Genomic DNA, 16106 nt, shown 5'->3' with positions numbered 1-16106 from the left:
TATGTTCCCTTAGGCAAGGTACCTAGAGCATCCATGCTACTAACTGGAACTGTACCATTTTAGCATTAGAGATCAATAAATAGTTGTTGAATGAATAAATGAACTGCAAGATCATAGGATCAACATATTTTCAGCTCAGATATGTGTTAGATAAACAGTCTCTCTTATTTTTTCTGATAAGGAAACTGAGGTTAGGTGAATTGTCCAAGATCACACAGGTAGTAAGTAGCAGAACTAGAGCTTGAACCTGGGTCTTCTAACTTTAAAGTCACTGCTAATTTCACTAAATGAATTTTCCAGCACTGTCTATATATAATGAATGTAACCATCCAGTTCTACAGTTTCCTCAACTATAAAATGAGGGAGCTTGACTAGATGTCCTGTGAAGTCTGAAGTTCTGATACTTGAGTCACTGATTTTCCCTGGAAGGATTCTTTATCAGAGGGAGAGAATGAATACTTTAGTCCCATTTTGGTAGCAAATTCAATCCCTCTGATGGATTAGTGGGTATAAACCATGAGTTAAAGGCAGAGCAAGAGCCAGGCCCAAGTGAAGGCTTGTGGTCCTATAGCCAAGAATGGAGAACTGAAACTCTAGAGCTGCTATTATGCCAACTACTAGAGAGCCTTCCCTAATGAATACTCATAAAGGGTTATCAATGGAAAAAAATATACAAAAGCTCTTTTATCTCCAGTTTACTAGGGATGAGAAAAGCAAGCTGGGCTCTATAAGGCAAATGGCATATACTTTATGTTATTCTGTGTAGGTAAGCAGCAAATTGGGATGAAATGAGGATTCATTGGAATAGAAAGTGGAGTCAAATAATGAGTTTAGCAGTCAAAGTCAAGGACAGCATCTAAGATGTCAAACTAAGCCACAGTGAAAAGCAAGATTTGTGGTCTGAATAGACAAACCAGGACTGGCCTTCAAAAATCCAGATCTGATAGATATAGGGCACAGTTATAGAGATTCTGAATATCTGGTAAAGTCTTGGGGGTCTAGCTAGGACTAAACACTGGAAGGGAAAACCAGGAAAAAATAGACTGAAACGGGAGACTGAGAAGTTGACCAGGGTCCACCACAAGAAAGCAATATAGGACAAATAGCACAATTGGGGATGGTTTATTATTCTGCAACAAGGGCCCTCTGCTCCTGTTCTCTGCTCTGTAAGTACTATTCTTGTTAAGAGAGGAAGAAGGACTCATAATGTGGTATGCTTCACAGAGAAAGGAAGCAATCTGTGTTCTGGGTGCTTTGGGTTGGAAACTGTAGCAATATGTCTTCAGGGAGATCACATATAACCTTAAGAAACAAGTTTGCATCTGAAACACCTATTCCCTCTTTAAATTTATACTTATATAAAAAACAATCTTTTTTTTCTGGGCAAGAAGGAGGAATAGAAGTCCTGGAATATCTTCTTATGACTGTTGTATGGTATCTTTAATAAACGACATATATAAGATAGAAGACTTGGATGTAAGACAATATCTTAACTTTTGGGAAGAGAACTATTGCAATTGACCAAGTACCAGTTGAAGAAAACACTTCATGAGCATCGGAAAGAGGAAGCTCTTTCTATAAATAGAGCTGTCTAGTGATACTCCTTGACATATAGGAGACTAGTGGCTTCATATAGGATTTAATGAGTCTTCACATTTTTTTTTAATAATTAGATTTTGTTGAACATAATAAATGTTCCAGCAGTGCTTTAAGGTAAAATGGAGAGAAGGGAAACCATCATTTTTAAATAATCATTTAAAAAATTCCCAGCCATTTCCAATAATCATTTAAATAATCATTATTTCCAATAATCATTTAAAAATCAGTCCCAAGTAATATTTTCTGATCTATGCCCAAGCCTACCTAATTATCCTTTTAAGAGTTCATAAAATGTCTGACATTTAATTAACTTACCCTAAAATGATTCTATAATAATATTTTTTGCTTTGTTTCTTTCCACAGAAAGAACTTAAAGCAATCTTCTTTCCCTCCCCATGTAATTTAAATTTAGTTTATCATATTGTTTCAAAAGTCACCACCATAGGTAAATTTGGTAAAATAAATTTAAATCACATGTTAAAAAACATATGATTAAAGTGATATGTTATTGTATTATATGATATTGGTATTATCTATGCCTAAAGATTTTATATTTTTTTTTAAATTAAGGTTCTTATTTCTATGAATGCTGGAAAAAAGTAAACAAAGAAATTTAAGTTCAGTATTATCCAATGGTAGACTGAATCTTTAGAAATTCTTTATTAGATAAGTTATGTCTTCCTTGATATTCTCATGGGTGATTATATATATATATGTATGTATGTATGTATGTATGTATGTATGTATGTATGTATGTATATATGTATGTATAGCCCCAGATTCAATCTTTCAAGTTAAAACTTCCTCTGTACCAAAAAACTATATGACTATCATAGTTTTGCACAATTGTTTAAATTAACTATTATAGATGCAACACACTGTAGGGTCTTATGATCATTAAGATAAGTTCCTATCTTGCCTCTGGCAATTATTGCAGGTATAGATACTGATGTAAACTCTCAGTGATCTAAGCAACTCTAGCTTAGAAATGATTTGCATCTCTGTAACTTTTATACTGAGAGTTTCCTAAACAGATGATATCACAGATTCAGACTAAAAGCACCAGAAAACAAAACACAACATTAATCTGGTTTAGTTATAAGGATACTAAAACAATACTTTCAATTGGACAATTTAAATTTATTGTTCCTGATCATTTTAGGTCTACACAGAAGTACAATGGAAATATGTAGTAGTGGATATTATCTCTCCAGAACTCATATTCTAAACAGGACTATATTGTGTTAGCCTAACTGATTTGTATTTATTTTAATAAATGTCAAAAATGAATAATTTATTTCATTGATGTTTTTAAGCATGAAATTATGTCAATACTTTAGGGCAGTTGAATCTTCTTTATAGTGAAAAAAATAGTAAAAGAAGGGTTTTACCCAATATCATTATTGATTCATAATAAAATGAAATTCAATATCTACAATAAAATGATTTTTGGTTATAGAATTTGAAACAGGCAAAAATAAGGTATTTTCATTTTTACTCAATTCAGGCTTCTGCAATTTCACTGAAGGTGGCCATCACTTTAAATCTTTAAGTAGATGGTATGTGATTTACTTTGGGAAAAAAAAAAAAACAAAAAAACAATGATCTATTATGAGACATTATTCTGTATAATAAGCCAACATCCCACAGGTCATTATTTTAGTTTAGTAGTAAAAAAATAAAGTTCTTCAATATTTTTGTAAGTTTTTGTTTTGTTTTTCAAATTAGAAAAATTCCTTGTGCAGGAGAAAATGGATTTCCCAAGATAAATGGAAATATGTGTCATGAGAGATACGACTACAGCTGGATTACATGAAACACAGAAAGGGTAGTCAGTGTTGAGACAGATTAGTAGGGTTGGAGGAATTACTAATGAGCACAAAGGATCTCCAGAGTCTTCTTGGTATTACCTTAGCTCTTGCTTTTTTCTTTTGACTTCACTTCTTACAGGTCTTCACCTGAAGACTTATTTAGACCCTTGATCCTGAGAATGTTTTCTGCAAGTTAAAAACTAACAAGTAAAACAAACAAGAAAAAATAACCACATTTACACATTTTTGGAGACCTATTTTTCCCTGGTTTTTGCTCCCACTCAAGCTGCTACTATGCATGTGTTTTTTGTTTTTTGTTTTTTTATGTGAAACTTTCTGACTGATCTCTTTTGGTAATAGCAAAACTAGCTGACATTTATATAGAGTTGTAAATTTTACAAAATGTTATACATGTGCATACACACATGCACTTATCCCCTTCTTTTTCTCTGTCTCTCTCTCTGTCTCTCTGTCTCTCTCTCTTTCTCTCTGTCTCTCTCTCTCTCTCTGTCTCTCTCTCTCTCTCTCTCTCTCTCTCTCTCTCTTTTTCTGTCTATGTTGTCTCAGTTTCCCTCTCTCTGTTTCTCTGTCACTGTCTATTTCTCTGTGTCTATCTATCTGTCTCTCTCTCTCTCTGTATAATCATATCTCATTTGGTTTTTACAACAACCAAATAAGATGGATGTCACTGTTATCACTACTAATTTTACAAATGAGGAAAACAAGAATTAAGAAGGTTATCATTTGTCTTTCATCACAAAACTAGTAATTGTCAGAGTTAAAATTAGAAAAATTACAACCTAGGTCTTCCCAACTACAGGACCAAAACAATACCAACCATGTTTCATGGGGTTGTTGGGTCACAGGTTAAGAACGGATTAGGGTTTTGTTTTGTTTTTTTGTACAGGAATTCAGAGATGCATGGGAAGAGTTTTATGAACTGATACAATAAGAAGTACATATAATTAATATAATATACCCAGTTACCCAAGTAGAATAAATAAAAATAATATAGGGAAGAAGCCAATCTCTGATGACCAATTTTATGCCCTGTGAATAGATGATGAAATATATTTTCTTCCTTTCGGGAGAAAGAAGAGGGGTGGTTATAGAAATGGAATGTAGTACAGATTGTAAGCTGCTAATAATATCTTGGCTAATTTTAATTTACTTAGTTTTGATTTCTTTTCTGGTTCAAAGGAGGAATAGGTAGGACAAAGTCAAACAAGGCTTATGCCATAAAAATAAAAAAAATCAATAAAACAATTAAAATATACTTTCTCAAAGTCCCATTACTAATGTTGTAGTAGGGAAAATCATTTTTTAAGATGGTCCTATCCCAATTTACTTGAACCTTGTACATATTTTTCATGAAGTTTTCTATTACTGAAATAAGTGAATCAGACTCAAAAGTGATCTGCTGAGTATGAAAGTAGCATTTGAGGTTTTATATCATCACTTGGAGCTAGATCAATCAAATCACAGAAAAACAGAGTCTGTCCCACAAGTAGGTCTAAACAGTCAACCAGTGATTTAAAATCAGTAGCAAACAATGTGTACTGCTGCTACAGCCTAGTTAATGTCTTCATTAAATCAATCAATCAGTGCATCAGCACTTATTAAGTATCTACTATGTGCTTGAAAATGTACAGGCAACTACATTATGCCAGTCATGAAGAGAATTTTAGAAGACATCAAACTTTAATCATTTTGAGTGGTGACTTAGGGAGAAGCAATTGCCTATAGTCATCAGGGTAAAAAGAGGTGGTATGAGAAAAATCTGGGAAAATCCTAACCTGTTACCATTTGTTAACAATGCTTTTCAAAAACTATAAATAATCACCTACATTGAGTAAGTGTAAGCATAAGCATTTCTGGTCATTGATTTAATTGCTTACTCTGTCTGCTATACTCTATCTGCTCTCTATACTGAGAGCATAAATTTGGGCTCCATACCATGCTGCCTAGTTCTGTAAGCCTATGAGCTTAGTTGGTCCCAGAGTGTGGAGCAGGACTAAACCTACAGGTGGGAAGTTAAAGGCTATGATGAAGGAATGTAATGGTGGAAGGTGAGTCTAATTTCAGAAATACAATACAGTAGATTGATGCAAGATATTTGAATTATTTAGAATAGGTTTTTAAAAAAAATCTACGAATTATCATTTGTGATTTTCTTAATCATTTAATTTTAGTAAAAAGTAATGTAGTAATATAAATATTAGTAGGAATAAATATTTCTACCAATAACTATAAAAAATGATCATCTTCTAAAAAACATTTTACCCCCACAAATTTCAATTAGCTTTGATGCATATCAGTGAAAAGTTTTATGACATTAAAAAAATTAATGAATTCAGTATATAAAATGGATATTAGTTTACAGCTTTAAGGTCATTATTTGTGTTGAGATAGTATCATGTTGCGTGGCCATGTCAAATATTGCACTTTCCTTAGTGAATATAATATAGCTGGAATTAGTTATTAAGACTGAATTAAATTAATAAATTGGCAGAACCATTTCTCAGGTAACATATGTCCTTGTAATTAAACAAGGAAACTTAGTTTTCAGTTCTAGACAATTTGTTCCTCATGACAACAATTTCTCTGTGGCCACAAAAAGACAGATGAGTATAAACATGTTCTCAGGCACATACAAGAACATATTTATTAACTACTCTAATGCACTTGACTTTATGATAACAATGTACAGAAATGAGTAAGTTTCCAGAAAACAGACTGTGTTAAAAAATTCACAAAGCAAAGTAAACCCTTAAAATACATTTGGAAGAATCTTCTGCCTAGCTGAAACACAGATTTTGCATTCAAAATACTTTCTTTTTTGTCAGCTTTTAAAATTTGTTGAATATGAAAATCATTTCTGTTCAGTAATGCCTACTAGAAAAAAAGGAAAATTAAATCAAAGGGTAGTGATTTCTAAATAAAATTTCAGAAGACATACATTGAAAATCACAATTCATTAATTATTAGGATTTATAATCAAGTTAAAGTTGCCAGTGGGCTGAGTATATATCTACAGTGATAGAACTGCATTAAAGGTATGGGAGGATACACAGACATTAACCAGTGCAAAAATGAAAAATGTTGTTTTCTCACAAATAAACTGTTAAACTATAATGTTCAAATGTGTCTCCAGTGATTTAGTTACACAGAACATCCTTCTGGCATCTATTTCTTTTTCTTCCATATCACTTTGAATGAATGTATATTCATTAAGTATGATTCAGTTCATCTAAAAAAAGTAATTCCCTGTGAACTTTTAACACATCAAGAGAATCAAATGAAACTGAAAATGTTCTTTGAGGTACTGAAATATTCAGTGAAATGTGAGTTCCAGAAATGTGTATTCAAATTCAGGATTAAACAGGGAAGTGAAGTACTAGTGTGCAAGTAGAATAGAAGACATGACATTTAGGAGACTACAAGGTAGTTAGGAATATCATGAAATATAGTTTCAGACCTTAAGAGCATACAAGATTATCAAGCATCACAATTAAGTCAGAAGAACTCACTCACATGTTTATAACAAAATACCTTGATATATCCAAATCTTCACAAAATTTCAGCACAGCTTGCCTTTTATATAAATAGTTTCAGTTATTTTCATTGCCATGCAGGGATGGAAGATAGTGGCATCCTGGCAAAGCACAGGAAGTAAAAGGAGAAATACATATGTAAAGTCTCCTTGTGAGAAAACTTGCCTCAAATTTTATTTCTAAGAAATTAGTAATAGCCGAAAGTGCATTTACTGGAAGGTCTAGAAGAAAAATGGCAATTTTAAATTGGACCATGTAGTTCTTGGGGTTGCGAATATAGTTCAAAATTGTCTCTGGTCCAAAACTATTAAGGAATGATGTCCAACAATGTATACCTAGCCATAATATTAAGAAATCCTTGATAGCACACACTTTCTAGAACACTGCCTCCAAGCCCAACCAAATACCCAACCAAAATGGCTCTAAACAAATTTTTGAGATGTGGAACCCATAGAATGATGTATTAAAACAAATCTCCAGACCAATATAGCCTGGAAAGTCACAGGGATTGTCTATCATGCTACTCAGGGGGCAGGGCACAGTCCAACATGGGCTGCCAGTGCACAGAGGGGACCTAAGCAGTCCTTGGGGAAATGGAATCTCTCATAGCTGTGGTGGTTTCCAGACTTCAGGACCCCAAAACACCTAGGAAAAATTGCAAGGTTAGTGGAAAAAGTCTGTGGGACCAGTGTAGGAGAATGGAGTGGTCTGGCCCCAGCCCCTGGGTGGCAGAAAAGGAAGGGGGCAGAGGAACCCAGGGCAGACACAGCAGCAGCAGGGGCAGAGATAGTGAATGTTACTCTAGGACTGTTTATCTAGTGACTGTTAGCTCTAAGACCACAGATTGTGGAGGGATCAAGTGGCTAATGGTACACCTTCCAACCCCCACTGGAAGAAGAGAACAACCCTGACAAATAGCTCAAAAGGCAAATAAATAACTGGGGAAATGAGCAAAAACCATTAAAAGAATCAAACTATAGAATCTTACTTTGGTGACAAGAAAGATCAAAACATGCAAACAGAAGAAAACAAAGTCAAAGCTCTTCCATCAAAAGCCTCCAAGAAAAATATTATTTGGTCTTAGACCATGGAAGAGCTCAAAAGGGATTTTGGAAATCAAGTAAGAGAAGTAGAGCAAAAATTGGGAAGAAAAATGAGAGTAATGCAAGAAAATCACGAAAACAAGTCAACTGCTTCCTAAAGGAGACCCAAAAACATACTGAAGAAAATAAGACCTTTAAAAATAGACTAACCTAAATGACAAAAGAGATCCAAAAAGCCAAGGAAGATAAGAATGGCTTCAAAAGCAGAATTGGCCAGATGGAAAAGGAGATTCAAAAGCTCACTGAAGAAAATAATTCCTTACATATTAAAATGGAACAGATGGAAGCTAATGAATTTATGAAAAATCAAAACCAAAGAAATAAAAAATAGCAGACAATGTGAAATATCTCCTTGGAAAAACAACTGACCTGGAAAATAACTCCAGGAGAGATCATTTAAAATTTGTGGGACTACCTGAAAGTCATAATCAAAAAAGGGCCTAGATATCATCTTTCATGAAATCAAGGAAAACTGCCTGATATTCTAGAACCAGAGGGTAGAATAAATGTTGAAAGAATCCATAGATTGCCTCCTGAAAGAGATCCCCAAAAGAAAACTACTAGGATTATTGTAGCCAAATTCCAGAGCTCCCAGATCAAGGAGAAAATATTGGAAGGATTCACAAAGAAACAATTCAAGTATTGTGGAAATACAATCAGGATAACACAAGATCTAACAACTATTACATTGGAATTGAAGGACTTGGAATATGATATCCCAGAAGTCAAAGGAACTAGGATTAAAACCAAGAATCACTTACCCAGCAAAACTGAGTATAATACTTCAGGGAAAAAATGGTCATTCAATGAAATAGTGAACTTTCAAGCATTCTTCATGAAAAGACCAGAGCTGAATAGAAAATTTGATTTTCAAACACAAGAATAAAGAGAAACATGAAAAGGTAAACAAGAAAGAGAAATCATAAAGGACTTACTAAAGTTGAACTGTTTACATTCCTACATGGAAAGATAATATTTACAACTCTTGAGACTTTCTCAGTACTAGGGTAGAGAAGGGATTATATCTATATCTATCTATATCTATAGCTATAGCTATATCTATGTGTATATATGTATATATGTGTATATATATATATATATATATATATATATATATATATATATATATACAGAGAGAGAGAGAGAGAAAGAAACAGAGAGAGACAGAGAGAGAGAGACAGAGAGACAGAGACAGAGACAGAGAGAGAGACAGAGACAGAGACAGAGACAGAGGGCATAGGGTGAGTTGAATAGAAAGGGATGATAACTAAAAAATAAAATTAAGGGATGAGAGAGAAATATATTGGGAAGAGAAAGGAAAAAAATAGAATGGGACAATTTATCTCTTGCATAAGAGAGACAAAAAAAAGCTGTTTCAATGGAAGGGAAGAGAGTGGAGGTAAGAGGGAAAAAGTGAAACTTTCATCAAATTTGGATCAAAGAAGGAATACTATGCATACTCTATTTGCTATGAAACTCTATATTACACTACAGGAAAGTAGGGGAGAAGGTGATAAGTGAGGTTTGGGGTGATGATAGAAGGGTGAACAAATGGGAAGAGGGTGTAATTAGAAGTAAATATTTTTGAGGAAGGAAAGATTTAAAATAGAGAAGAGAATAAATGGGGGAGCAGGATAGGATGGAGGGAAATATAATTAGTTTTTAACAACATGACTTTTATGGAAGTCTTTTGCATAGCTATATGTATAACATATATCAAATTGCTTGCTTTCTTAGTGGGGATGGGTGGGGAGGGAGGAAGGGAGAGAAGTTGGAACTCAAAGTTTTAAAAATGAATAAAAATTATTTTTACATGAAACTGGTAAATAAGATATACAGACAATGAAATCTAGAAATGCATATTGCCCTCCAAGAAAATAGAGGGAATTGGAATAAGATAAGGAAGGGGTGTGATAAAAGAGAGGGCAGATTGGGGGGAAGGGATAATCAGAATGCATGCTGTCTTGGAGTAGGTGGAGGGGAGAGGTAGGGAGAGAATTTGGAACTCAAAATCTTAAGAAAATTAATGTTGAGAACTAACAGTAATAAATAAATAAAATATATTGTGCTCCTTGCTACATGAAAATTCTCCCAAAGCTCTCAAGTGTTTTGATAAATTCAGTATCCAAGTGATATGTATCTTACCTCTGGTCCTTTGATAAAACCAGAATTGGGAATTTTGGTCTATTTTGTCCATGGGAATAACAGCCAGGCCAATACTATTACAGTAGAAAATACACTGGTTGAAATATTCTCCAAGTTTTGCTACAGATCTTGTGCCTGATCCCCTTAACTGAAGCATTTTCTTTCTCCTTAGTCAGTGACTGAAACCAAAATTTGTAACCATAATGGTCAGCTACGTAGTTTGAGAAGAAATTGTTCAAAAGTATCACTCCTACTATACCAATAACCCTAAGATTTGAATAATTCCTTGGTACTAAATAGAAGTGTTATGACAACTAATCAAATTAGAGAATAACTTCCATTAGACCACTTGCTGATATCTAAGATGCCAATAGAAAACTATTAGAGAGCTCTATAAAACAATCCAACGATGAGCCCATATGATTTTCTATAAGTGGTGAGCAAAACATATGACTAGAATAGCAGATATGGTGAGCAGTTATATGAATCTAAAGAACTGCAGAATTTGATGGGAATTATAGGAATCATCTATCCCAACCACATAACAAGTGGTTATTTTTCTTAAATTTCCAATAAAGATGAACACAGTGTTTCAGTATTCAATTACATTTCTATATATCTGTAGTTGTTAGGAAGATTTTTTTCTTAGTATCAGGCCTTCTCCCAACGGACAATCTTCCAATAACTGTAAACAGTTATTACACTCAACCCCCGTTTGACCTACAACTCTGCTCTAGGCAAAATATTCCCAGTTCTTTCAGTTAATCCTCATATAGCATGATATCAAGGACCTTTACCATTTTGATTGCCCTCCTCCAGATGATGTTCAATTTAATAAAGCCCTTTCAAAAACATGATCACCAGAACTGAATGTGATATATCAGTGTGGTCTGACCAGGGCAGAAAGTAGCAGGACTATCATCTCCATAAGCCTAGACACTATGACTCTTAGTGTAGCATAAAATTACATTGACTTTATCAGCTATCACATTACACAATTGAATAATATCGAGTATATTGTCCACTAAGACTTCAAGAATCTCATTCACTCTTTGGATTTATCCCTAAGTTTCATCTCAATAGATTTTGTTTAATGCTCTGACTTTTCCATATCTTTTTGAATCCTGCCTGTGAAGTGATATTATAGCTATCTCTCCATTTGTTTACTTGGAAAGCCATGGCTTTCATGATTTAATTCAAGCCACTGATAAAAAAAAAAAAAGAAACTGCAGAGGTTCAACCATGACATTATAGAGTAAGGCACATGAATCGATGGAAGGGTTTGGCTTAAAAAGATTTTGTTGTATCATTGGGAACTGCACAATATATTGAGCAAAATCACTGCAAGCCTGTCAGGGACTGTGGGACAGTGTAGCACATTGATTTCCTGTGATTTGGCTGCTGTAGAATGCATGAGATTCTTTGAGATTTCTTTTGGTTTTCCTTTTTTGTCTGTCTTTTTTTTTTTTAAATAAACCTTTGTTATACTGTGGTTAACATGCTTACAAGATGGTGACTATATATATATATATATTTCCCAGGGGACAAAAACCTACAACTTTTTTGCATTGTAGCCTAAAACAAGGTACCACAATAAAGTGATCCTAAGTCTTTCATGAGATGGGTAGCATTTAAGAGTGTCATTTTCCCCCAAAAGGAACAAAAAGCTCTATCCACAAAACAAGAAAACAATCAGAAACTGAAAGGCAAAAAATTACATTCATAGGGCAATCATGCCACTTTTTTACCTGTCATAATAGACTCCTATGAAACAAAGAATGTGTGAATCAGGCTCATCTCCTGATTTGAACAAAGCCAGTAGAAAGGACAATGACAGAAAATACACCAAGGGCAACCTTTCCCTATTCTATCATCAACATGCTTTTTTTTTTTCCATTGCTGTTTGTGTGTATTGGTCATAAAAAATTTCAGAACCTAGGACTTAAAAAATTATAGCATCTTTTTCCACCATTCATGTTGTACTCCATTATTGTTTCGCTCAGTTTCAATAGTAAATGGAATGAGTAGACATATATACACATATATGTGTATATACACACACAATAACACACATGCATATGCAGTTCATTTCATCCTCTCTGTAAAAGAATAGCAAACATAGATGAAAGATATGGGGAAGAGAGGGAAAATGTTCTATTCTTCCCATTCCTCTGAGAGATAAATGATTCCTGCATGGCATGTGATATTATCCTAGATGAGCCTAAGTTTGAAGATATAGAGGCGACTGCTACTATAGTGGTAAGTGTGTCATGAATGGGCAAGTATGCCACCCCTTCCCATTCATCTGTAATGCTTCATCGGTATGCTCTGTACCTTCCTACTCCAGTGCAAAGCAAGTAACTCAGACTCACTTTCCAGTAGAATTCCTATATAATTCAGTAATTGGGTCTGATATTAAAGTATAAACTCTTTGAGCGTCTAGGCTGTATATACTTTGTGACACCTGAACTAAGAACTAATTCAGTGCCTGACACTTGGCATACAGTGAATTGGTGTTGAATTGGAGAACACATTGAATCATTCTCATAAAACAACTATTCAATAAATTCCCACAACATTCCTCACTACACACTTCATTATTACTAATCCTAGACATTAAAGGCATTAATGTTAGGGTAGCTTTAAAGTCATCTTTTTTCCCCACATTTAGAATTACATACTGAAATTTCTTCCTTTTTGACAAGCTATGCCAAGGGAAGTTAAATATTAGAGAACAGGCAAGATTTTAAAGTCAGCAAGCACTTGTTTAATTTGTAGCTTTAAAAAAGCAATTAACCAAACTTGAAAATCATCAGATGCATTTATTCAGTTATTTCTTTAGTTATGTCTTTCAAAAAGAACAAGGTTTGTCCTTAAAGAACAATAAAGGAAACCAATTCTAATAGCACCCTAAATTTGTATATTATCTTATTACCAATAAGATAATTGGTCTCAGCCATACATGATTAATTATATTTCTTTGTCCATTACTGTTGTTTTTAGGTAAATAAAGTGGGAAAACTCCATCCTAGATGCAATCAAGCTACTCTTTAGGATCTTATTTTTGCAGGCACTGAGAACTTAAATGACTTACTCAGTCATACTTCTCAGATGCTTCAAAGACATGATTATCCCTGTAATTATTAAATAATGCTACCTTTGTATATATTAAAGTACAGCAAATAAAATACCTATTCTTTAATCCTTGGGATAATTTATATGCCAAAATATGAATGAGAATAACTTGAATTTTAAAAATCTACATATGTTTAAAGTATTTCAATGTTAACTGGATCCACAAAATATTTGTAATATCTTCATCTTAAAACAATCATTTAGCAAAGTTCCTCCGTTGTATTGTAACCACTTGCCAAGAACAGAAGCATCTCTATATAACTATACACAGTTGAAAACATATTTTTGTATTGGTTAACTAAATAATAGGTATAATTATTCATCCACTCCTTTTAAACATTCTATTTTCCTTTACTTGTGATGTAAAATGGCCTTTTCTCTTATATTAAGAAAAAAAATAGGATTTACTTTCAAAGATTATGAGTTCCAAATTTTTCTCCCTCCCTCTCTTCTAAAAATGCTAGACAGTTTGATATAGTTTATACATGTACTGTCAACGAAAACATTTCCATATTGTGGAAAATATTTCCACAGTTATAGAAGAAGAAATAGATCAAATGAAAATAAAGCCATGAAAAAGAATAAAGTGAACAAATATTTGATCTACAATCTGAGTGCATCAGTTCTTTGTCTGGATAGCATTTATATAACATATATGGATAGTATTTTCCTTTGTGAGTCCTTTGTACTTGTCTTGGATTGTTGTGTTGTTGAGAAAAGCTGAGTAGCTGATCATTACACAATGTTGCTAATACTGTGTACAAGGTTTTCCTACTTCTGCTCATTTCACTTTGCAGCACGTTGGACAAGTCTTTCCAGATTTTTCTGAAATCTGCCTGCTCATCATTTTTTATTGCAAAACAATATTCCCTTACATTCATTTTCCTCAGCTTGTTTAATCATTCCCCAGTTGATGGGCATCCCCTCAATTTCCAGTATTTTGCCACCACCAAAAGGGCTGCTATAAATATTTTTGCACATGTACGTCCTTTTCCTTTTTTATGATCTTTTTGGGATACAGATCTAGTGGTGGTATGTTGATGAATAAAAGGGTATGCAAAGTTTTATAGCACTTTGGCCGGAAAGGTTGGATCAGTTCACAACTCCACCAACAGGACTTCAGTATCCCAATGTTCCCACATCCTCTCCAATATTTATTATTTTTATTTATTATTATTTTAGGAAATTTTATTATTATTTTTTAGGAAATTTTATTATTATTTTTCTCTTTTTTTTGTCCTATTAGCCAATCTGATTGGTGTGAGGTGGTATTTCAGAGTTGTTTTAATTTGCATTTCTCTAATCAAAATTGATTTAGAGCACTTCTTCATATGCCGACAGCTTTGATCTCTTCATTTGACAACTACCTGTTCATATCCTGTAACCATTTATCAATTGTAGAATGGCTTATATTCTCAGAAATGTGACTCAGTTCTCTCTATATAAATATATTTATACACTTGCTGTAAAAATTGTTTTCCAACTTCCTACTTTCCTTTTAATCTTGGTTGCATTGGTTTTCTTTGTACAAAAGCTTTTCAATTTAATATGACCAAACTTGTTTATTCTACTTTTTGGAATGCTCTTTATCTCTTGTTTGGACATGAATTCTTCCCTTCCCCATAGATCTGACAGGTAGACTATTCCTTGCTCTTCTAATTTGATTGCTTCGTTGTCTATGGTACCTTTTAGCAAGATGTGGTTTCCTTCATTATATCTTTTAATTAATTGTGATTTTGCTTTTACTTTATCTAAGATCAGGATTAGTACCCCTGCTTTTTTTCTTTTATTTTTGCTTCAACTGAAGGATAATAAATTTTGCTCCAGCCCCTTAGTTTTGCTCTGTGTGTGTATGTGTGTCTGCTTCAAGTGTGTTTTTTGTAAACAACATATTATGGGAGTCTGGTGTTTTATCTACTCTACTATCCACTTCTGTTTTATGGGAGAGTTTATCTCATCCACATTTATAGTTATGATTACTTCTCTAGCTCATTTTATAGATGAGGAACTGAGACAAACAGAGTTAAGTGACTTAGTCAGGGTCCCATAGGTTGTAAGTGTCTGAGGCCATATTTGACCTCAAGAAAATGAGTGTTTCTGACTCCAGACCTAGCACTCTTTCCATTGTGCCACTTAGCTATGTGACACTGTCACATCCTCTTCAAAGGAAGATAAATTTTGATGGCTGAAAGTTGCCTAGTTCACTTTGGGTTTACTGGCTAGATTTCTTACTCAAAGAACAAACTTAAACCCAATTCACTCTGGAGCTCATAGACTGAAAAATATGTCCCTGCCCAAGTACCACTTACCAGCTATATTTTAGGCACTCCTGGTTCAGAGTTAATGCAAATAATAACTGTTTCTCTTTCAGCCAGCAACTCTGAGGCTTTTCTCTCTCAGCTCTTCTCCCTCCCCCAAGCTTAATTTTTTTAATTAAAGGGGTCACACCTTGACTCACTTCTTAAAGAGGCCTATTCACTGAATGGGAATTACTTCATGCGCTAGTTTCAGTGAAAACCTGAAATAACCTTGGTTTAAAACAACCAGGGTCTCCCATTGCATCCTGGGCCATCTCCAGTCATCCTGATAAATATCTGGCCACAGGATCCAGCTGGCTCAGGAGGAGCAAGTGAGGTTGGTGACCTTACACAGCCCTCCCTCACTCAAATCAAATCAACTGCAATTCATATGATTATCTCCCTGAGGTCATGGTCCTTTTTGAGAATGAAGGACAAACTCAACATTATCATTACTACCTG

This window comes from Notamacropus eugenii, chromosome 6, assembly GCF_028372415.1.
Source record: "Notamacropus eugenii isolate mMacEug1 chromosome 6, mMacEug1.pri_v2, whole genome shotgun sequence".
NCBI lineage: Eukaryota > Metazoa > Chordata > Mammalia > Diprotodontia > Macropodidae > Notamacropus > Notamacropus eugenii.
This window is presented reverse-complemented; position numbering follows the sequence as displayed.